Source organism: Delphinapterus leucas, chromosome 19 (assembly GCF_059928025.1).
Source record: "Delphinapterus leucas isolate spDelLeu-1000000601 "Yukka" chromosome 19, BTC_Dleu_Yukka2, whole genome shotgun sequence".
Taxonomy (NCBI): Eukaryota; Metazoa; Chordata; class Mammalia; order Artiodactyla; family Monodontidae; genus Delphinapterus; species Delphinapterus leucas.
Genome location: NC_143147.1, coordinates 29454005 through 29473716, shown reverse-complemented (window position 1 = coordinate 29473716; position 19712 = coordinate 29454005). Strand labels below are relative to the sequence as shown.

At 77.0% G+C, this 19712-nt stretch overlaps 19 non-coding genes across 19 annotated transcripts; all 19 read right to left on the bottom strand.

The window, feature by feature from the left end:
- Positions 1-175: 175 nt before the first annotated feature.
- On the bottom strand, positions 176-294 carry LOC149746106 (5S ribosomal RNA). The gene has a single exon (XR_016389255.1). It is a non-coding gene; the product is annotated as a 5S ribosomal RNA (ribosomal RNA).
- Positions 295-1226: 932 nt separating this feature from the next.
- LOC149746105 (5S ribosomal RNA) lies at positions 1227-1345 on the bottom strand. The gene has a single exon (XR_016389254.1). It is a non-coding gene; the product is annotated as a 5S ribosomal RNA (ribosomal RNA).
- Positions 1346-2278: 933 nt separating this feature from the next.
- On the bottom strand, positions 2279-2397 carry LOC149746104 (5S ribosomal RNA). The gene has a single exon (XR_016390442.1). It is a non-coding gene; the product is annotated as a 5S ribosomal RNA (ribosomal RNA).
- Positions 2398-3330: 933 nt separating this feature from the next.
- Positions 3331-3449, bottom strand: LOC149746103 (5S ribosomal RNA). The gene has a single exon (XR_016390437.1). It is a non-coding gene; the product is annotated as a 5S ribosomal RNA (ribosomal RNA).
- Positions 3450-4383: 934 nt separating this feature from the next.
- LOC149746102 (5S ribosomal RNA) lies at positions 4384-4502 on the bottom strand. Its single transcript, XR_016389253.1, has one exon. It is a non-coding gene; the product is annotated as a 5S ribosomal RNA (ribosomal RNA).
- A 934-nt stretch (positions 4503-5436) lies between these two features.
- LOC149746101 (5S ribosomal RNA) lies at positions 5437-5555 on the bottom strand. The gene has a single exon (XR_016389884.1). It is a non-coding gene; the product is annotated as a 5S ribosomal RNA (ribosomal RNA).
- A 933-nt stretch (positions 5556-6488) lies between these two features.
- Positions 6489-6607, bottom strand: LOC149746100 (5S ribosomal RNA). The gene has a single exon (XR_016389251.1). It is a non-coding gene; the product is annotated as a 5S ribosomal RNA (ribosomal RNA).
- Positions 6608-7541: 934 nt separating this feature from the next.
- On the bottom strand, positions 7542-7660 carry LOC149746099 (5S ribosomal RNA). The gene has a single exon (XR_016389250.1). It is a non-coding gene; the product is annotated as a 5S ribosomal RNA (ribosomal RNA).
- Positions 7661-8594: 934 nt separating this feature from the next.
- LOC149746098 (5S ribosomal RNA) lies at positions 8595-8713 on the bottom strand. Its single transcript, XR_016389249.1, has one exon. It is a non-coding gene; the product is annotated as a 5S ribosomal RNA (ribosomal RNA).
- A 934-nt stretch (positions 8714-9647) lies between these two features.
- LOC149746097 (5S ribosomal RNA) lies at positions 9648-9766 on the bottom strand. Its single transcript, XR_016389248.1, has one exon. It is a non-coding gene; the product is annotated as a 5S ribosomal RNA (ribosomal RNA).
- Positions 9767-10700: 934 nt separating this feature from the next.
- Positions 10701-10819, bottom strand: LOC149746096 (5S ribosomal RNA). Its single transcript, XR_016390066.1, has one exon. It is a non-coding gene; the product is annotated as a 5S ribosomal RNA (ribosomal RNA).
- A 932-nt stretch (positions 10820-11751) lies between these two features.
- LOC149746095 (5S ribosomal RNA) lies at positions 11752-11870 on the bottom strand. Its single transcript, XR_016389754.1, has one exon. It is a non-coding gene; the product is annotated as a 5S ribosomal RNA (ribosomal RNA).
- Positions 11871-12804: 934 nt separating this feature from the next.
- On the bottom strand, positions 12805-12923 carry LOC149746094 (5S ribosomal RNA). The gene has a single exon (XR_016390435.1). It is a non-coding gene; the product is annotated as a 5S ribosomal RNA (ribosomal RNA).
- Positions 12924-13844: 921 nt separating this feature from the next.
- On the bottom strand, positions 13845-13963 carry LOC149746093 (5S ribosomal RNA). Its single transcript, XR_016390434.1, has one exon. It is a non-coding gene; the product is annotated as a 5S ribosomal RNA (ribosomal RNA).
- A 933-nt stretch (positions 13964-14896) lies between these two features.
- LOC149746092 (5S ribosomal RNA) lies at positions 14897-15015 on the bottom strand. The gene has a single exon (XR_016389247.1). It is a non-coding gene; the product is annotated as a 5S ribosomal RNA (ribosomal RNA).
- A 921-nt stretch (positions 15016-15936) lies between these two features.
- LOC149746091 (5S ribosomal RNA) lies at positions 15937-16055 on the bottom strand. The gene has a single exon (XR_016389246.1). It is a non-coding gene; the product is annotated as a 5S ribosomal RNA (ribosomal RNA).
- A 934-nt stretch (positions 16056-16989) lies between these two features.
- Positions 16990-17108, bottom strand: LOC149746090 (5S ribosomal RNA). Its single transcript, XR_016389882.1, has one exon. It is a non-coding gene; the product is annotated as a 5S ribosomal RNA (ribosomal RNA).
- Positions 17109-18041: 933 nt separating this feature from the next.
- Positions 18042-18160, bottom strand: LOC149746089 (5S ribosomal RNA). Its single transcript, XR_016389245.1, has one exon. It is a non-coding gene; the product is annotated as a 5S ribosomal RNA (ribosomal RNA).
- A 934-nt stretch (positions 18161-19094) lies between these two features.
- On the bottom strand, positions 19095-19213 carry LOC149746088 (5S ribosomal RNA). The gene has a single exon (XR_016389244.1). It is a non-coding gene; the product is annotated as a 5S ribosomal RNA (ribosomal RNA).
- Between the last annotated feature and the right edge of the window lie 499 nt (positions 19214-19712).

The following is a 19712-nucleotide window of genomic DNA, read 5'->3' as shown; positions in this document are numbered from 1 at the left end:
GGCCGCCTTCTGGTCGCCTGGCGGGCCGGGCCGGCGGGGAGCGCCCCCTCCGGCGCGCGCGCCGTGGTGGGAGGGGCCTGAGGAAGAGGGGCCTGCAGCAGGGCCCCGGCGCGGGCGGAGCCGGCGGCCACCGCCCGCGGGCGAGTTAAAGGAGAAGGCGGAGCGGGAGGCAAAAAGCCTACAGCACCCGGTATTCCCAGGCGGTCTCCCATCCAAGTACTAACCAGGCCCGACCCTGCTTAGCTTCCGAGATCAGACGAGATCGGGCGCGTTCAGGGTGGTATGGCCGTAGACGGGACGTGGACGGCGGGCTGCCTCTTGAGGCCCACTTTCGCTGGCGCTTGCGCCTCACCGCCAGCCTGGCGGTCAGCCCGCCCCGGCAGGACCCCGTCGCCCGCCCAGGCAGGGGGAACGGAGGTCTCGGGTACCGGGCGGTGGCGGAAGCGGAGGGTTTGGCCACCCCCTCCCAGCCGAGGGCGGGCGTGACCCAGCGAACCCTTCGGCGCTTGGCGCCCCGCCCAAGATCCGGCCCGTCGCTCACAGGGACGTGGCCCCGGAGGCTTCAGGGCCCGGGGCCCGCGGTCCCTTGGGCATCGCCCCTGCCCGCCCACGCGGCGCTAGGCGCCGCCCAGCCGCAGCCCGGGCCGGCCCTCCTGCCCGACAGCAGCTGGCCCGAAGCCACTGGGAGCCACCATCGTGTCGCCACGGCCCCTCAGCCCCGGCGAGGCCACCCTTGCCCGCACACCACCCGCCGGGCTCAGGAGCCCGCCCCTGGCGGCCGGCAGGCCCGGGGAAGCGGCCCTGCCCTCGATCCCGCTCCCGCACCCGGCCGCGGCGGCGACACGGCGGGGGGCGGGGCTTTTGCCGGAGGGAGCTGTGGAGGGACACACCCACCGGCACACAGGTGGCGGCCCCGGGGCGGGGCGCCGGTGGGGGCGGCCAGGTGCAGGTCGAGGGGCTCGCTGGCCGAAGGGACGGCAACCGGGCCCGCGGCGGAGCCTGGGTCCGGGCCAGGCACCCCGGGGGCGTCTGGGGTGCGGCTGCCTTCCAGGGCCGCCTTCTGGCCGCCTGGCGGGCCGGGCCGGCGGGGAGCGCCCCCTCCGGCGCGCGCGCCGTGGTGGGAGGGGCCTGAGGAGGCGGGGCCTGCAGCGGGACCCCGGCGCGGGCGGAGCCGGCGGCCACCGCCCGCGGGCGAGTTAAAGGAGAAGGCGGAGCGGGAGGCAAAAAGCCTACAGCACCCGGTATTCCCAGGCGGTCTCCCATCCAAGTACTAACCAGGCCCGACCCTGCTTAGCTTCCGAGATCAGACGAGATCGGGCGCGTTCAGGGTGGTATGGCCGTAGACGGGGGCGGGGACGGCGGGCTGCCTCTTGAGGCCCACTTTCGCTGGCGCTTGCGCCTCACCGCCAGCCTGGCGGTCAGCCCGCCCCGGCAGGACCCCGTCGCCCGCCCAGGCAGGGGGAACGGAGGTCTCGGGTACCGGGCGGTGGCGGAGGCGGAGGGTTTGGCCACCCCCTCCCAGCCGAGGGCGGGCGTGACCCAGCGAACCCTTCGGCGCTTGGCGCCCCGCCAAGATCCCGCCCGTCGCTCACAGGGACGTGGCCCCGGAGGCTTCAGTGCCCGGGGCCCGCGGTCCCTTGGGCATCGCCCCTGCCCGCCCACGCGGCGCTAGGCGCCGCCCAGCCGCAGCCCGGGCCGGCCCTCCTGCCCGACAGCAGCTGGCCCGAAGCCACTGGGAGCCACCATCGTGTCGCCACGGCCCCTCAGCCCCGGCGAGGCCACCCTTGCCCGCACACCACCCGCCGAGCTCAGGAGCCCGCCCCTGGCGGCCGGCAGGCCCGGGGAAGCGGCCCCTGCCCTCGATCCCGCTCCCGCACCCGGCCGCGGCGGCGACACGGCGGGGGGCGGGGCTTTTGCCGGAGGGAGCTGTGGAGGGACACACCCACCGGCACACAGGTGGCGGCCCCGGGGCTGGGCGCCGGTGGGGGCGGCCAGGTGCAGGTCGAGGGGCTCGCTGGCCGAAGGGACGGCAACCGGGCCCGCGGCGGAGCCTGGGTCCGGGCCAGGCACCCCGGGGGCGTCTGGGGTGCGGCTGCCTTCCAGGGCCGCCTTCTGGTCGCCTGGCGGGCCGGGTCGGCGGGGAGCGCCCCCTCCGGCGCGCGCGCCGTGGTGGGAGGGGCCTGAGGAGGCGGGGCCTGCAGCGGGGCCCCGGCGCGGGCGGAGCCGGCGGCCACCGCCCGCGGGCGAGTTAAAGGAGAAGGCGGAGCGGGAGGCAAAAAGCCTACAGCACCCGGTATTCCCAGGCGGTCTCCCATCCAAGTACTAACCAGGCCCGACCCTGCTTAGCTTCCGAGATCAGACGAGATCGGGCGCGTCCAGGGTGGTATGGCCGTAGACGGGGGCGGGGACGGCGGGCTGCCTCTTGAGGCCCACTTTCGCTGGCGCTTGCGCCTCACCGCCAGCCTGGCGGTCAGCCCGCCCTGGCAGGACCCCGTCGCCCGCCCAGGCAGGGGGAACGGAGGTCTCGGGTACCGGGCGGTGGCGGAGGCGGAGGGTTTGGCCACCCCCTCCCAGCCGAGGGCGGGCGTGACCCAGCGAACCCTTCGGCGCTTGGCGCCCCGCCAAGATCCCGCCCGTCGCTCACAGGGACGTGGCCCCGGAGGCTTCAGTGCCCGGGGCCCGCGGTCCCTTGGGCATCGCCCCTGCCCGCCCACGCGGCGCTAGGCGCCGCCCAGCCGCAGCCCGGGCCGGCCCTCCTGCCCGACAGCAGCTGGCCCGAAGCCACTGGGAGCCACCATCATGTCGCCACGGCCCCTCAGCCCCGGCGAGGCCACCCTTGCCCGCACACCACCCGCCGAGCTCAGGAGCCCGCCCCTGGCGGCCGGCAGGCCCGGGGAAGCGGCCCCTGCCCTCGATCCCGCTCCCGCACCCGGCCGCGGCGGCGACACGGCGGGGGGCGGGGCTTTTGCCGGAGGGAGCTGTGGAGGGACACACCCACCGGCACACAGGTGGCGGCCCCGGGGCGGGGCGCCGGTGGGGGCGGCCAGGTGCAGGTCGAGGGGCTCGCTGGCCGAAGGGACGGCAACCGGGCCCGCGGTGGAGCCTGGGTCCGGGCCAGGCACCCCGGGGGCGTCTGGGGTGCGGCTGCCTTCCAGGGCCGCCTTCTGGCCGCCTGGCGGGCCGGGCCGGCGGGGAGCGCCCCCTCCGGCGCGCGCGCCGTGGTGGGAGGGGCCTGAGGAGGCGGGGCCTGCAGCGGGGCCCCGGCGCGGGCGGAGCCGGCGGCCACCGCCCGCGGGCGAGTTAAAGGAGAAGGCGGAGCGGGAGGCAAAAAGCCTACAGCACCCGGTATTCCCAGGCGGTCTCCCATCCAAGTACTAACCAGGCCCGACCCTGCTTAGCTTCCGAGATCAGACGAGATCGGGCGCGTCCAGGGTGGTATGGCCGTAGACGGGGGCGGGGACGGCGGGCTGCCTCTTGAGGCCCACTTTCGCTGGCGCTTGCGCCTCACCGCCAGCCTGGCGGTCAGCCCGCCCCAGCAGGACCCCGTCGCCCGCCCAGGCAGGGGGAACGGAGGTCTCGGGTACCGGGCGGTGGCGGAGGCGGAGGGTTTGGCCACCCCCTCCCAGCCGAGGGCGGGCGTGACCCAGCGAACCCTTCGGCGCTTGGCGCCCCGCCCAAGATCCGGCCCGTCGCTCACAGGGACGTGGCCCCGGAGGCTTCAGGGCCCGGGGCCCGCGGTGCCTTGGGCATCGCCCCTGCCCGCCCACGCGGCGCTAGGCGCCGCCCAGCCGCAGCCCGGGCCGGCCCTCCTGCCCGACAGCAGCTGGCCCGAAGCCACTGGGAGCCACCATCGTGTCGCCACGGCCCCTCAGCCCCGGCGAGGCCACCCTTGCCCGCACACCACCCGCCGAGCTCAGGAGCCCGCCCCTGGCGGCCGGCAGGCCCGGGGAAGCGGCCCCTGCCCTCGATCCCGCTCCCGCACCCGGCAGCGGCGGCGACACGGCGGGGGGCGGGGCTTTTGCCGGAGGGAGCTGTGGAGGGACACACCCACCGGCACACAGGTGGCGGCCCCGGGGCGGGGCGCCAGTGGGGGCGGCCAGGTGCAGGTCGACGGGCTCGCTGGCCGAAGGGACGGCAACCGGGCCCGCGGCGGAGCCTGGGTCCGGGCCAGGCACCCCGGGGGCGTCTGGGGTGCGGCTGCCTTCCAGGGCCGCCTTCTGGCCGCCTGGCGGGCCGGGCCGGCGGGGAGCGCCCCCTCCGGCGCGCGTGCCGTGGTGGGAGGGGCCTGAGGAGGCGGGGCCTGCAGCGGGGCCCCGGCGCGGGCGGAGCCGGCGGCCACCGCCCGCGGGCGAGTTAAAGGAGAAGGCGGAGCGGGAGGCAAAAAGCCTACAGCACCCGGTATTCCCAGGCGGTCTCCCATCCAAGTACTAACCAGGCCCGACCCTGCTTAGCTTCCGAGATCAGACGAGATCGGGCGCGTTCAGGGTGGTATGGCCGTAGACGGGGGCGGGGACGGCGGGCTGCCTCTTGAGGCCCACTTTCGCTGGCGCTTGCGCCTCACCGCCAGCCTGGCGGTCAGCCCGCCCCGGCAGGACCCCGTCGCCCGCCCAGGCAGGGGGAACGGAGGTCTCGGGTACCGGGCGGTGGCGGAGGCGGAGGGTTTGGCCACCCCCTCCCAGCCGAGGGCGGGCGTGACCCAGCGAACCCTTCGGCGCTTGGCGCCCCGCCCAAGATCCGGCCCGTCGCTCACAGGGACGTGGCCCCGGAGGCTTCAGGGCCCGGGGCCCGCGGTCCCTTGGGCATCGCCCCTGCCCGCCCACGCGGCGCTAGGCGCCGCCCAGCCGCAGCCCGGGCCGGCCCTCCTGCCCGACAGCAGCTGGCCCGAAGCCACTGGGAGCCACCATCGTGTCGCCACGGCCCCTCAGCCCCGGCGAGGCCACCCTTGCCCGCACACCACCCGCCGAGCTCAGGAGCCCGCCCCTGGCGGCCGGCAGGCCCGGGGAAGCGGCCCCTGCCCTCGATCCCGCTCCCGCACCCGGCAGCGGCGGCGACACGGCGGGGGGCGGGGCTTTTGCCGGAGGGAGCTGTGGAGGGACACACCCACCGGCACACAGGTGGCGGCCCCGGGGCGGGTCGCCGGTGGGGGCGGCCAGGTGCAGGTCGACGGGCTCGCTGGCCGAAGGGACGGCAACCGGGCCCGCGGCGGAGCCTGGGTCCGGGCCAGGCACCCCGGGGGCGTCTGGGGTGCGGGTGCCTTCCAGGGCCGCCTTCTGGCCGCCTGGCGGGCCGGGCCGGCGGGGAGCGCCCCCTCCGGCGCGCGTGCCGTGGTGGGAGGGGCCTGAGGAGGCGGGGCCTGCAGCGGGGCCCCGGCGCGGGCGGAGCCGGCGGCCACCGCCCGCGGGCGAGTTAAAGGAGAAGGCGGAGCGGGAGGCAAAAAGCCTACAGCACCCGGTATTCCCAGGCGGTCTCCCATCCAAGTACTAACCAGGCCCGACCCTGCTTAGCTTCCGAGATCAGACGAGATCGGGCGCGTTCAGGGTAGTATGGCCGTAGACGGGGGCGGGGACGGCGGGCTGCCTCTTGAGGCCCACTTTCGCTGGCGCTTGCGCCTCACCGCCAGCCTGGCGGTCAGCCCGCCCCGGCAGGACCCCGTCGCCCGCCCAGGCAGGGGGAACGGAGGTCTCGGGTACCGGGCGGTGGCGGAGGCGGAGGGTTTGGCCACCCCCTCCCAGCCGAGGGCGGGCGTGACCCAGCGAACCCTTCGGCGCTTGGCGCCCCGCCAAGATCCCGCCCGTCGCTCACAGGGACGTGGCCCCGGAGGCTTCAGTGCCCGGGGCCCGCGGTCCCTTGGGCATCGCCCCTGCCCGCCCACGCGGCGCTAGGCGCCGCCCAGCCGCAACCCGGGCCGGCCCTCCTGCCCGACAGCAGCTGGCCCGAAGCCACTGGGAGCCACCATCGTGTCGCCACGGCCCCTCAGCCCCGGCGAGGCCACCCTTGCCCGCACACCACCTGCCGGGCTCAGGAGCCCGCCCCTGGCGGCCGGCAGGCCCGGGGAAGCGGCCCCTGCCCTCGATCCCGCTCCCGCACCCGGCTGCGGCGGCGACACGGCGGGGGGCGAGGCTTTTGCCGGAGGGAGCTGTGGAGGGACACACCCACCGGCACACAGGTGGCGGCACCGGGGCGGGGCGCCGGTGGGGGCGGCCAGGTGCAGGTCGAGGGGCTCGCTGGCGGAAGGCACGGCAATCGGGCCCGCGGCGGAGCCTGGGTCCGGGCCAGGCACCCCGGGGGCGTCTGGGGTGCGGCTGCCTTCCAGGGCCGCCTTCTGGCCGCCTGGCGGGCCGGGCTGGCGGGGAGCGCCCCCTCCGGCGCGCGCGCCGTGGTGGGAGGGGCCTGAGGAGGCGGGGCCTGCAGCGGGGCCCCGGCGCGGGCGGAGCCGGCGGCCACCGCCCGCGGGCGAGTTAAAGGAGAAGGCGGAGCGTGAGGCAAAAAGCCTACAGCACCCGGTATTCCCAGGCGGTCTCCCATCCAAGTACTAACCAGGCCCGACCCTGCTTAGCTTCCGAGATCAGACGAGATCGGGCGCGTTCAGGGTGGTATGGCCGTAGACGGGGGCGGGGACGGCGGGCTGCCTCTTGAGGCCCACTTTCGCTGGCGCTTGCGCCTCACCGCCAGCCTGGCGGTCAGCCCGCCCCGGCAGGACCCCGTCGCCCGCCCAGGCAGGGGGAACGGAGGTCTCGGGTACCGGGCGGTGGCGGAGGCGGAGGGTTTGGCCACCCCCTCCCAGCCGAGGGCGGGCGTGACCCAGCGAACCCTTCGGCGCTTGGCGCCCCGCCCAAGATCCGGCCCGTCGCTCACAGGGACGTGGCCCCGGAGGCTTCAGGGCCCGGGGCCCGCGGTCCCTTGGGCATCGCCCCTGCCCGCCCACGCGGCGCTAGGCGCCGCCCAGCCGCAGCCCGGGCCGGCCCTCCTGCCCGACAGCAGCTGGCCCGAAGCCACTGGGAGCCACCATCGTGTCGCCACGGCCCCTCAGCCCCGGCGAGGCCACCCTTGCCCGCACACCACCCGCCGAGCTCAGGAGCCCGCCCCTGGCGGCCGGCAGGCCCGGGGAAGCGGCCCCTGCCCTCGATCCCGCTCCCGCACCCGGCAGCGGCGGCGACACGGCGGGGGGCGAGGCTTTTGCCGGAGGGAGCTGTGGAGGGACACACCCACCGGCACACAGGTGGCGGCACCGGGGCGGGGCGCCGGTGGGGGCGGCCAGGTGCAGGTCGAGGGGCTCGCTGGCGGAAGGCACGGCAATCGGGCCCGCGGCGGAGCCTGGGTCCGGGCCAGGCACCCCGGGGGCGTCTGGGGTGCGGCTGCCTTCCAGGGCCGCCTTCTGGCCGCCTGGCGGGCCGGGCTGGCGGGGAGCGCCCCCTCCGGCGCGCGCGCCGTGGTGGGAGGGGCCTGAGGAGGCGGGGCCTGCAGCGGGGCCCCGGCGCGGGCGGAGCCGGCGGCCACCGCCCGCGGGCGAGTTAAAGGAGAAGGCGGAGCGGGAGGCAAAAAGCCTACAGCACCCGGTATTCCCAGGCGGTCTCCCATCCAAGTACTAACCAGGCCCGACCCTGCTTAGCTTCCGAGATCAGACGAGATCGGGCGCGTTCAGGGTGGTATGGCCGTAGACGGGGGCGGGGACGGCGGGCTGCCTCTTGAGGCCCACTTTCGCTGGCGCTTGCGCCTCACCGCCAGCCTGGCGGTCAGCCCGCCCCGGCAGGACCCCGTCGCCCGCCCAGGCAGGGGGAACGGAGGTCTCGGGTACCGGGCGGTGGCGGAGGCGGAGGGTTTGGCCACCCCCTCCCAGCCGAGGGCGGGCGTGACCCAGCGAACCCTTCGGCGCTTGGCGCCCCGCCCAAGATCCGGCCCGTCGCTCACAGGGACGTGGCCCCGGAGGCTTCAGGGCCCGGGGCCCGCGGTCCCTTGGGCATCGCCCCTGCCCGCCCACGCGGCGCTAGGCGCCGCCCAGCCGCAGCCCGGGCCGGCCCTCCTGCCCGACAGCAGCTGGCCCGAAGCCACTGGGAGCCACCATCGTGTCGCCACGGCCCCTCAGCCCCGGCGAGGCCACCCTTGCCCGCACACCACCCGCCGAGCTCAGGAGCCCGCCCCTGGCGGCCGGCAGGCCCGGGGAAGCGGCCCCTGCCCTCGATCCCGCTCCCGCACCCGGCAGCGGCGGCGACACGGCGGGGGGCGGGGCTTTTGCCGGAGGGAGCTGTGGAGGGACACACCCACCGGCACACAGGTGGCGGCCCCGGGGCGGGGCGCCGGTGGGGGCGGCCAGGTGCAGGTCGACGGGCTCGCTGGCCGAAGGGACGGCAACCGGGCCCGCGGCGGAGCCTGGGTCCGGGCCAGGCACCCCGGGGGCGTCTGGGGTGCGGCTGCCTTCCAGGGCCGCCTTCTGGCCGCCTGGCGGGCCGGGCTGGCGGGGAGCGCCCCCTCCGGCGCGCGCGCCGTGGTGGGAGGGGCCTGAGGAGGCGGGGCCTGCAGCGGGGCCCCGGCGCGGGCGGAGCCGGCGGCCACCGCCCGCGGGCGAGTTAAAGGAGAAGGCGGAGCGGGAGGCAAAAAGCCTACAGCACCCGGTATTCCCAGGCGGTCTCCCATCCAAGTACTAACCAGGCCCGACCCTGCTTAGCTTCCGAGATCAGACGAGATCGGGCGCGTTCAGGGTGGTATGGCCGTAGACGGGGGCGGGGACGGCGGGCTGCCTCTTGAGGCCCACTTTCGCTGGCGCTTGCGCCTCACCGCCAGCCTGGCGGTCAGCCCGCCCCGGCAGGACCCCGTCGCCCGCCCAGGCAGGGGGAACGGAGGTCTCGGGTACCGGGCGGTGGCGGAGGCGGAGGGTTTGGCCACCCCCTCCCAGCCGAGGGCGGGCGTGACCCAGCGAACCCTTCGGCGCTTGGCGCCCCGCCCAAGATCCGGCCCGTCGCTCACAGGGACGTGGCCCCGGAGGCTTCAGGGCCCGGGGCCCGCGGTCCCTTGGGCATCGCCCCTGCCCGCCCACGCGGCGCTAGGCGCCGCCCAGCCGCAGCCCGGGCCGGCCCTCCTGCCCGACAGCAGCTGGCCCGAAGCCACTGGGAGCCACCATCGTGTCGCCACGGCCCCTCAGCCCCGGCGAGGCCACCCTTGCCCGCACACCACCCGCCGAGCTCAGGAGCCCGCCCCTGGCGGCCGGCAGGCCCGGGGAAGCGGCCCCTGCCCTCGATCCCGCTCCCGCACCCGGCAGCGGCGGCGACACGGCGGGGGGCGAGGCTTTTGCCGGAGGGAGCTGTGGAGGGACACACCCACCGGCACACAGGTGGCGGCACCGGGGCGGGGCGCCGGTGGGGGCGGCCAGGTGCAGGTCGAGGGGCTCGCTGGCGGAAGGCACGGCAATCGGGCCCGCGGCGGAGCCTGGGTCCGGGCCAGGCACCCCGGGGGCGTCTGGGGTGCGGCTGCCTTCCAGGGCCGCCTTCTGGCCGCCTGGCGGGCCGGGCTGGCGGGGAGCGCCCCCTCCGGCGCGCGCGCCGTGGTGGGAGGGGCCTGAGGAGGCGGGGCCTGCAGCGGGGCCCCGGCGCGGGCGGAGCCGGCGGCCACCGCCCGCGGGCGAGTTAAAGGAGAAGGCGGAGCGGGAGGCAAAAAGCCTACAGCACCCGGTATTCCCAGGCGGTCTCCCATCCAAGTACTAACCAGGCCCGACCCTGCTTAGCTTCCGAGATCAGACGAGATCGGGCGCGTTCAGGGTGGTATGGCCGTAGACGGGGGCGGGGACGGCGGGCTGCCTCTTGAGGCCCACTTTCGCTGGCGCTTGCGCCTCACCGCCAGCCTGGCGGTCAGCCCGCCCCGGCAGGACCCCGTCGCCCGCCCAGGCAGGGGGAACGGAGGTCTCGGGTACCGGGCGGTGGCGGAGGCGGAGGGTTTGGCCACCCCCTCCCAGCCGAGGGCGGGCGTGACCCAGCGAACCCTTCGGCGCTTGGCGCCCCGCCCAAGATCCGGCCCGTCGCTCACAGGGACGTGGCCCCGGAGGCTTCAGGGCCCGGGGCCCGCGGTCCCTTGGGCATCGCCCCTGCCCGCCCACGCGGCGCTAGGCGCCGCCCAGCCGCAGCCCGGGCCGGCCCTCCTGCCCGACAGCAGCTGGCCCGAAGCCACTGGGAGCCACCATCGTGTCGCCACGGCCCCTCAGCCCCGGCGAGGCCACCCTTGCCCGCACACCACCCGCCGAGCTCAGGAGCCCGCCCCTGGCGGCCGGCAGGCCCGGGGAAGCGGCCCCTGCCCTCGATCCCGCTCCCGCACCCGGCAGCGGCGGCGACACGGCGGGGGGCGGGGCTTTTGCCGGAGGGAGCTGTGGAGGGACACACCCACCGGCACACAGGTGGCGGCCCCGGGGCGGGGCGCCGGTGGGGGCGGCCAGGTGCAGGTCGACGGGCTCGCTGGCCGAAGGGACGGCAACCGGGCCCGCGGCGGAGCCTGGGTCCGGGCCAGGCACCCCGGGGGCGTCTGGGGTGCGGGTGCCTTCCAGGGCCGCCTTCTGGCCGCCTGGCGGGCCGGGCCGGCGGGGAGCGCCCCCTCCGGCGCGCGTGCCGTGGTGGGAGGGGCCTGAGGAGGCGGGGCCTGCAGCGGGGCCCCGGCGCGGGCGGAGCCGGCGGCCACCGCCCGCGGGCGAGTTAAAAGAGAAGGCGGAGCGGGAGGCAAAAAGACTACAGCACCCGGTATTCCCAGGCGGTCTCCCATCCAAGTACTAACCAGGCCCGACCCTGCTTAGCTTCCGAGATCAGACGAGATCGGGCGCGTTCAGGGTAGTATGGCCGTAGACGGGGGCGGGGACGGCGGGCTGCCTCTTGAGGCCCACTTTCGCTGGCGCTTGCGCCTCACCGCCAGCCTGGCGGTCAGCCCGCCCCGGCAGGACCCCGTCGCCCGCCCAGGCAGGGGGAACGGAGGTCTCGGGTACCGGGCGGTGGCGGAGGCGGAGGGTTTGGCCACCCCCTCCCAGCCGAGGGCGGGCGTGACCCAGCGAACCCTTCGGCGCTTGGCGCCCCGCCAAGATCCCGCCCGTCGCTCACAGGGACGTGGCCCCGGAGGCTTCAGTGCCCGGGGCCCGCGGTCCCTTGGGCATCGCCCCTGCCCGCCCACGCGGCGCTAGGCGCCGCCCAGCCGCAACCCGGGCCGGCCCTCCTGCCCGACAGCAGCTGCCTGAAGCCACTGGGAGCCACCATCGTGTCGCCACGGCCCCTCAGCCCCGGCGAGGCCACCCTTGCCCGCACACCACCTGCCGGGCTCAGGAGCCCGCCCCTGGCGGCCGGCAGGCCCGGGGAAGCGGCCCCTGCCCTCGATCTCGCTCCCGCACCCGGCCGCGGCGGCGACACGGCGGGGGGCGAGGCTTTTGCCGGAGGGAGCTGTGGAGGGACACACCCACCGGCACACAGGTGGCGGCACCGGGGCGGGGCGCCGGTGGGGGCGGCCAGGTGCAGGTCGAGGGGCTCGCTGGCGGAAGGCACGGCAATCGGTCCCGCGGCGGAGCCTGGGTCCGGGCCAGGCACCCCGGGGGCGTCTGGGGTGCGGCTGCCTTCCAGGGCCGCCTTCTGGCCGCCTGGCGGGCCGGGCTGGCGGGGAGCGCCCCCTCCGGCGCGCGCGCCGTGGTGGGAGGGGCCTGAGGAGGCGGGGCCTGCAGCGGGGCCCCGGCGCGGGCGGAGCCGGCGGCCACCGCCCGCGGGCGAGTTAAAGGAGAAGGCGGAGCGGGAGGCAAAAAGCCTACAGCACCCGGTATTCCCAGGCGGTCTCCCATCCAAGTACTAACCAGGCCCGACCCTGCTTAGCTTCCGAGATCAGAGGAGATCGGGCGCGTTCAGGGTGGTATGGCCGTAGACGGGGGCGGGGACGGCGGGCTGCCTCTTGAGGCCCACTTTCGCTGGCGCTTGCGCCTCACCGCCAGCCTGGCGGTCAGCCCGCCCCGGCAGGACCCCGTCGCCCGCCCAGGCAGGGGGAACGGAGGTCTCGGGTACCGGGCGGTGGCGGAGGCGGAGGGTTTGGCCACCCCCTCCCAGCCGAGGGCGGGCGTGACCCAGCGAACCCTTCGGCGCTTGGCGCCCCGCCCAAGATCCGGCCCGTCGCTCACAGGGACGTGGCCCCGGAGGCTTCAGGGCCCGGGGCCCGCGGTCCCTTGGGCATCGCCCCTGCCCGCCCACGCGGTGCTAGGCGCCGCCCAGCCGCAGCCCGGGCCGGCCCTCCTGCCCGACAGAAGCTGGCCCGAAGCCACTGGGAGCCACCGTCGTGTCGCCACGGCCCCTCAGCCCCGGCGAGGCCACCCTTGCCCGCACACCACCCGCCGAGCTCAGGAGCCCGCCCCTGGCGGCCGGCAGGCCCGGGGAAGCGGCCCCTGCCCTCGATCCCGCTCCCGCACCCGGCCGCGGCGGCGACACGGCGGGGGGCGGGGCTTTTGCCGGAGGGAGCTGTGGAGGGACACACCCACCGGCACACAGGTGGCGGCCCCGGGGCGGGGCGCCGGTGGGGGCGGCAAGGTGCAGGTCGAGGGGCTCGCTGGCCGAAGGGACGGCAACCGGGCCCGCGGCGGAGCCTGGGTCCGGGCCAGGCACCCCGGGGGCGTCTGGGGTGCGGCTGCCTTCCAGGGCCGCCTTCTGGCCGCCTGGCGGGCCGGGCCGGCGGGGAGCGCCCCCTCCGGCGCGCGCGCCGTGGTGGGAGGGGCCTGAGGAGGCGGGGCCTGCAGCGGGGCCCCGGCGCGGGCGGAGCCGGCGGCCACCGCCCGCGGGCGAGTTAAAGGAGAAGGCGGAGCAGGAGGCAAAAAGCCTACAGCACCCGGTATTCCCAGGCGGTCTCCCATCCAAGTACTAACCAGGCCCGACCCTGCTTAGCTTCCGAGATCAGACGAGATCGGGCGCGTCCAGGGTGGTATGGCCGTAGACGGGGGCGGGGACGGCGGGCTGCCTCCTGAGGCCCACTTTCGCTGTCGCTTGCGCCTCACCGCCAGCCTGGCGGTCAGCCCGCCCCGGCAGGAACCCGTCGCCCGCCCAGGCAGGGGGAACGGAGGTCTCGGGTACCGGGCGGTGGCGGAGGCGGAGGGTTTGGCCACCCCCTCCCAGCCGAGGGCGGGCGTGACCCAGCGAACCCTTCGGCGCTTGGCGCCCCGCCCAAGATCCGGCCCGTCGCTCACAGGGACGTGGCCGCGGAGGCTTCAGGGCCCGGGGCCCGCGGTCCCTTGGGCATCGCCCCTGCCCGCCGACGCGGCGCTAGGAGCCGCCCAGCCGCAGCCCGGGCCGGCCCTCCTGCCCGACAGCAGCTGGCCCGAAGCCACTGGGAGCCACCATCGTGTCGCCACGGCCCCTCAGCCCCGGCGAGGCCACCCTTGCCCGCACACCACCCGCCGGGCTCAGTAGCCCGCCCCTGGCGGCCGGCAGGCCAGGGGAAGCGGCCCCTGCCCTCGATCCCGCTCCCGCACCCGGCCGCGGCGGTGACACGGCGGGGGGCGGGGCTTTTGCCGGAGGGAGCTGTGGAGGGACACACCCACCGGCACACAGGTGGCGGCCCCGGGGCGGGGCGCCGGTGGGGGCGGCCAGGTGCAGGTCGAGGGGCTCGCTGACCGAAGGGACGGCAACCGGGCCCGCAGCGGAGCCTGGGTCCGGGCCAGGCACCCCGGGGCGTCTGGGGTGCGGCTGCCTTCCAGGGCCGCCTTCTGGCCGGGCCGGCGGGGAGCGCCCCCTCCGGCGCGCGCGCCGTGGTGGGAGGGGCCTGAGGAGGCGGGGCCTGCAGCGGGGCCCCGGCGCGGGCGGAGCCGGCGGCCACCGCCCGCGGGCGAGTTAAAGGAGAAGGCGGAGCGGGAGGCAAAAAGCCTACAGCACCCGGTATTCCCAGGCGGTCTCCCATCCAAGTACTAACCAGGCCCGACCCTGCTTAGCTTCCGAGATCAGACGAGATCGGGCGCGTCCAGGGTGGTATGGCCGTAGACGGGGGCGGGGACGGCGGGCTGCCTCTTGAGGCCCACTTTCGCTGGCGCTTGCGCCTCACCGCCAGCCTGGAGGTCAGCCCGCCCTGGCAGGACCCCGTCGCCCGCCCAGGCAGGGGGAACGGAGGTCTCGGGTACCGGGCGGTGGCGGAGGCGGAGGGTTTGGCCACCCCCTCCCAGCCGAGGGCGGGCGTGACCCAGCGAACCCTTCGGCGCTTGGCGCCCCGCCAAGATCCCGCCCGTCGCTCACAGGGACGTGGCCCCGGAGGCTTCAGTGCCCGGGGCCCGCGGTCCCTTGGGCATCGCCCCTGCCCGCCCACGCGGCGCTAGGCGCCGCCCAGCCGCAGCCCGGGCCGGCCCTCCTGCCCGACAGCAGCTGGCCCGAAGCCACTGGGAGCCACCATCGTGTCGCCACGGCCCCTCAGCCCCGGCGAGGCCACCCTTGCCCGCACACCACCCGCCGAGCTCAGGAGCCCGCCCCTGGCGGCCGGCAGGCCCGGGGAAGCGGCCCCTGCCCTCGATCCCGCTCCCGCACACGGCCGCGGCGGCGACACGGCGGGGGGCGGGGCTTTTGCCGGAGGGAGCTGTGGAGGGACACACCCACCGGCACACAGGTGGCGGCCCCGGGGCGGGGCGCCGGTGGGGGCGGCCAGGTGCAGGTCGAGGGGCTCGCTGGCGGAAGGCACGGCAACCGGGCCCGCGGCGGAGCCTGGGTCCGGGCCAGGCACCCCGGGGGCGTCTGGGGTGCGGCTGCCTTCCAGGGCCGCCTTCTGGCCGCCTGGCGGGCCGGGCCGGCGGGGAGCGCCCCCTCCGGCGCGCGCGCCGTGGTGGGAGGGGCCTGAGGAGGCGGGGCCTGCAGCGGGGCCCCGGCGCGGGCGGAGCCGGCGGCCACCGCCCGCGGGCGAGTTAAAGGAGAAGGCGGAGCAGGAGGCAAAAAGCCTACAGCACCCGGTATTCCCAGGCGGTCTCCCATCCAAGTACTAACCAGGCCCGACCCTGCTTAGCTTCCGAGATCAGACGAGATCGGGCGCGTTCAGGGTGGTATGGCCGTAGACGGGGGCGGGGACGGCGGGCTGCCTCCTGAGGCCCACTTTCGCTGTCGCTTGCGCCTCACCGCCAGCCTGGCGGTCAGCCCGCCCCGGCAGGAACCCGTCGCCCGCCCAGGCAGGGGGAACGGAGGTCTCGGGTACCGGGCGGTGGCGGAGGCGGAGGGTTTGGCCACCCCCTCCCAGCCGAGGGCGGGCGTGACCCAGCGAACCCTTCGGCGCTTGGCGCCCCGCCCAAGATCCGGCCCGTCGCTCACAGGGACGTGGCCCCGGAGGCTTCAGGGCCCGGGGCCCGCGGTCCCTTGGGCATCGCCCCTGTCCGCCCACGCGGCGCTAGGCGCCGCCCGGCCGCAGCCCGGGCCGGCCCTCCTGCCCGACAGCAGCTGGCCCGAAGCCACTGGGAGCCACCATCGTGTCGCCACGGCCCCTCAGCCCCGGCGAGGCCACCCTTGCCCGCACACCACCCGCCGAGCTCAGGAGCCCGCCCCTGGCGGCCGGCAGGCCCGGGGAAGCGGCCCCTGCCCTCGATCCCGCTCCCGCACCCGGCCGCGGCGGCGACACGGCGGGGGGCGGGGCTTTTGCCGGAGGGAGCTGTGGAGGGACACACCCACCGGCACACAGGTGGCGGCCCCGGGGCGGGGCGCCGGTGGGGGCGGCCAGGTGCAGGTCGAGGGGCTCGCTGGCCGAAGGGAAGGCAACCGGGCCCGCGGCGGAGCCTGGGTCCGGGCCAGGCACCCCGGGGCGTCTGGGGTGCGGCTGCCTTCCAGGGCGGCCTTCTGGCCGGGCCGGCGGGGAGCGCCCCCTCCGGCGCGCGCGCCGTGGTGGGAGGGGCCTGAGGAGGCGGGGCCTGCAGCGGGGCCCCGGCGCGGGCGGAGCCGGCGGCCACCGCCCGCGGGCGAGTTAAAGGAGAAGGCGGAGCGGGAGGCAAAAAGCCTACAGCACCCGGTATTCCCAGGCGGTCTCCCATCCAAGTACTAACCAGGCCCGACCCTGCTTAGCTTCCGAGATCAGACGAGATCGGGCGCGTTCAGGGTGGTATGGCCGTAGACGGGGGCGGGGACGGCGGGCTGCCTCTTGAGGCCCACTTTCGCTGGCGCTTGCGCCTCACCGCCAGCCTGGCGGTCAGCCCGCCCCGGCAGGACCACGTCGCCCGCCCAGGCAGGGGGAACGGAGGTCTCGGGTACCGGGCGGTGGCGGAGGCGGAGGGTTTGGCCACCCCCTCCCAGCCGAGGGCGGGTGTGACCCAGCGAACCCTTCCGCGCTTGGCGCCCCGCCCAAGATCCGGCCCGTCGCACACAGGGACGTGGTCCCGGAGGCTTCAGGGCCCGGGGCCCGCGGTCCCTTGGGCATCGCCCCTGCCCGCCCACGCGGCGCTAGGCGCCGCCCAGCCGCAGCCCGGGCCGGCCCTCCTGCCCGACAGCAGCTGGCCCGAAGCCACTGGGAGCCACCATCGTGTCGCCACGGCCCCTCAGCCCCGGCGAGGCCACCCTTGCCCGCACACCACCCGCCGAGCTCAGGAGCCCGCCCCTGGCGGCCGGCAGGCCCGGGGAAGCGGCCCCTGCCCTCGATCCCGCTCCCGCACCCGGCAGCGGCGGCGACACGGCGGGGGGCGGGGCTTTTGCCGGAGGGAGCTGTGGAGGGACACACCCACCGGCACACAGGTGGCGGCCCCGGGGCGGGGCGCCGGTGGGGGCGGCCAGGTGCAGGTCGACGGGCTCGCTGGCCGAAGGGACGGCAACCGGGCCCGCGGCGGAGCCTGGGTCCGGGCCAGGCACCCCGGGGGCGTCTGGGGTGCGGCTGCCTTCCAGGGCCGCCTTCTGGCCGCCTGGCGGGCCGGGCCGGCGGGGAGCGCCCCCTCCGGCGCGCGTGCCGTGGTGGGAGGGGCCTGAGGAGGCGGGGCCTGCAGCGGGGCCCCGGCGCGGGCGGAGCCGGCGGCCACCGCCCGCGGGCGAGTTAAAGGAGAAGGCGGAGCGGGAGGCAAAAAGCCTACAGCACCCGGTATTCCCAGGCGGTCTCCCATCCAAGTACTAACCAGGCCCGACCCTGCTTAGCTTCCGAGATCAGACGAGATCGGGCGCGTTCAGGGTAGTATGGCCGTAGACGGGGGCGGGGACGGCGGGCTGCCTCTTGAGGCCCACTTTCGCTGGCGCTTGCGCCTCACCGCCAGCCTGGCGGTCAGCCCGCCCCGGCAGGACCCCGTCGCCCGCCCAGGCAGGGGGAACGGAGGTCTCGGGTACCGGGCGGTGGCGGAGGCGGAGGGTTTGGCCACCCCCTCCCAGCCGAGGGCGGGCGTGACCCAGCGAACCCTTCGGCGCTTGGCGCCCCGCCAAGATCCCGCCCGTCGCTCACAGGGACGTGGCCCCGGAGGCTTCAGTGCCCGGGGCCCGCGGTCCCTTGGGCATCGCCCCTGCCCGCCCACGCGGCGCTAGGCGCCGCCCAGCCGCAACCCGGGCCGGCCCTCCTGCCCGACAGCAGCTGGCCCGAAGCCACTGGGAGCCACCATCGTGTCGCCACGGCCCCTCAGCCCCGGCGAGGCCACCCTTGCCCGCACACCACCTGCCGGGCTCAGGAGCCCGCCCCTGGCGGCCGGCAGGCCCGGGGAAGCGGCCCCTGCCCTCGATCCCGCTCCCGCACCCGGCCGCGGCGGCGACACGGCGGGGGGCGAGGCTTTTGCCGGAGGGAGCTGTGGAGGGACACACCCACCGGCACACAGGTGGCGGCACCGGGGCGGGGCGCCGGTGGGGGCGGCCAGGTGCAGGTCGATGGGCTCGCTGGCGGAAGGCACGGCAATCGGGCCCGCGGCGGAGCCTGGGTCCGGGCCAGGCACCCCGGGGGCGTCTGGGGTGCGGCTGCCTTCCAGGGCCGCCTTCTGGCCGCCTGGCGGGCCGGGCTGGCGGGGAGCGCCCCCTCCGGCGCGCGCGCCGTGGTGGGAGGGGCCTGAGGAGGCGGGGCCTGCAGCGGGGCCCCGGCGCGGGCGGAGCCGGCGGCCACCGCCCGCGGGCGAGTTAAAGGAGAAGGCGGAGCGGGAGGCAAAAAGCCTACAGCACCCGGTATTCCCAGGCGGTCTCCCATCCAAGTACTAACCAGGCCCGACCCTGCTTAGCTTCCGAGATCAGACGAGATCGGGCGCGTTCAGGGTGGTATGGCCGTAGACGGGGGCGGGGACGGCGGGCTGCCTCTTGAGGCCCACTTTCGCTGGCGCTTGCGCCTCACCGCCAGCCTGGCGGTCAGCCCGCCCCGGCAGGACCCCGTCGCCCGCCCAGGCAGGGGGAACGGAGGTCTCGGGTACCGGGCGGTGGCGGAGGCGGAGGGTTTGGCCACCCCCTCCCAGCCGAGGGCGGGCGTGACCCAGCGAACCCTTCGGCGCTTGGCGCCCCGCCCAAGATCCGGCCCGTCGCTCACAGGGACGTGGCCCCGGAGGCTTCAGGGCCCGGGGCCCGCGGTCCCTTGGGCATCGCCCCTGCCCGCCCACGCGGCGCTAGGCGCCGCCCAGCCGCAGCCCGGGCCGGCCCTCCTGCCCGACAGCAGCTGGCCCGAAGCCACTGGGAGCCACCATCGTGTCGCCACGGCCCCTCAGCCCCGGCGAGGCCACCCTTGCCCGCACACCACCCGCCGAGCTCAGGAGCCCGCCCCTGGCGGCCGGCAGGCCCGGGGAAGCGGCCCCTGCCCTCGATCCCGCTCCCGCACCCGGCCGCGGCGGCGACACGGCGGGGGGCGGGGCTTTTGCCGGAGGGAGCTGTGGAGGGACACACCCACCGGCACACAGGTGGCGGCCCCGGGGCGGGGCGCCGGTGGGGGCGGCCAGGTGCAGGTCGAGGGGCTCGCTGGCCGAAGGGACGGCAACCGGGCCCGCGGCGGAGCCTGGGTCCGGGCCAGGCACCCCGGGGGCGTCTGGGGTGCGGCTGCCTTCCAGGGCCGCCTTCTGGCCGCCTGGCGGGCCGGGCCGGCGGGGAGCGCCCCCTCCGGCGCGCGCGCCGTGGTGGGAAGGGCCTGAGGAGGCGGGGCCTGCAGCGGGGCCCCGGCGCCGGCGGAGCCGGCGGCCACCGCCCGCGGGCGAGTTAAAGGAGAAGGCGGAGCGGGAGGCAAAAAGCCTACAGCACCCGGTATTCCCAGGCGGTCTCCCATCCAAGTACTAACCAGGCCCGACCCTGCTTAGCTTCCGAGATCAGACGAGATCGGGCGCGTTCAGGGTGGTATGGCCGTAGACGGGGGCGGGGACGGCGGGCTGCCTCTTGAGGCCCACTTTCGCTGGCGCTTGCGCCTCACCGCCAGCCTGGAGGTCAGCCCGCCCCGGCAGGACCCCGTCGCCCGCCCAGGCAGGGGGAACGGAGGTCTCGGGTACCGGGCAGTGGCGGAGGCGGAAGGTTTGGCCACCCCCTCCCAGCCGAGGGCGGGCGTGACCCAGCGAACCCTTCGGCGCTTGGCGCCCCGCCCAAGATCCGGCCCGTCGCTCACAGGGACGTGGCCGCGGAGGCTTCAGGGCCCGGGGCCCGCGGTCCCTTGGGCATCGCCCCTGCCCGCCGACGCGGCGCTAGGAGCCGCCCAGCCGCAGCCCGGGCCGGCCCTCCTGCCCGACAGCAGCTGGCCCGAAGCCACTGGGAGCCACCATCGTGTCGCCACGGCCCCTCAGCCCCGGCGAGGCCACCCTTGCCCGCACACCACCCGCCGGGCTCAGTAGCCCGCCCCTGGCGGCCGGCAGGCCAGGG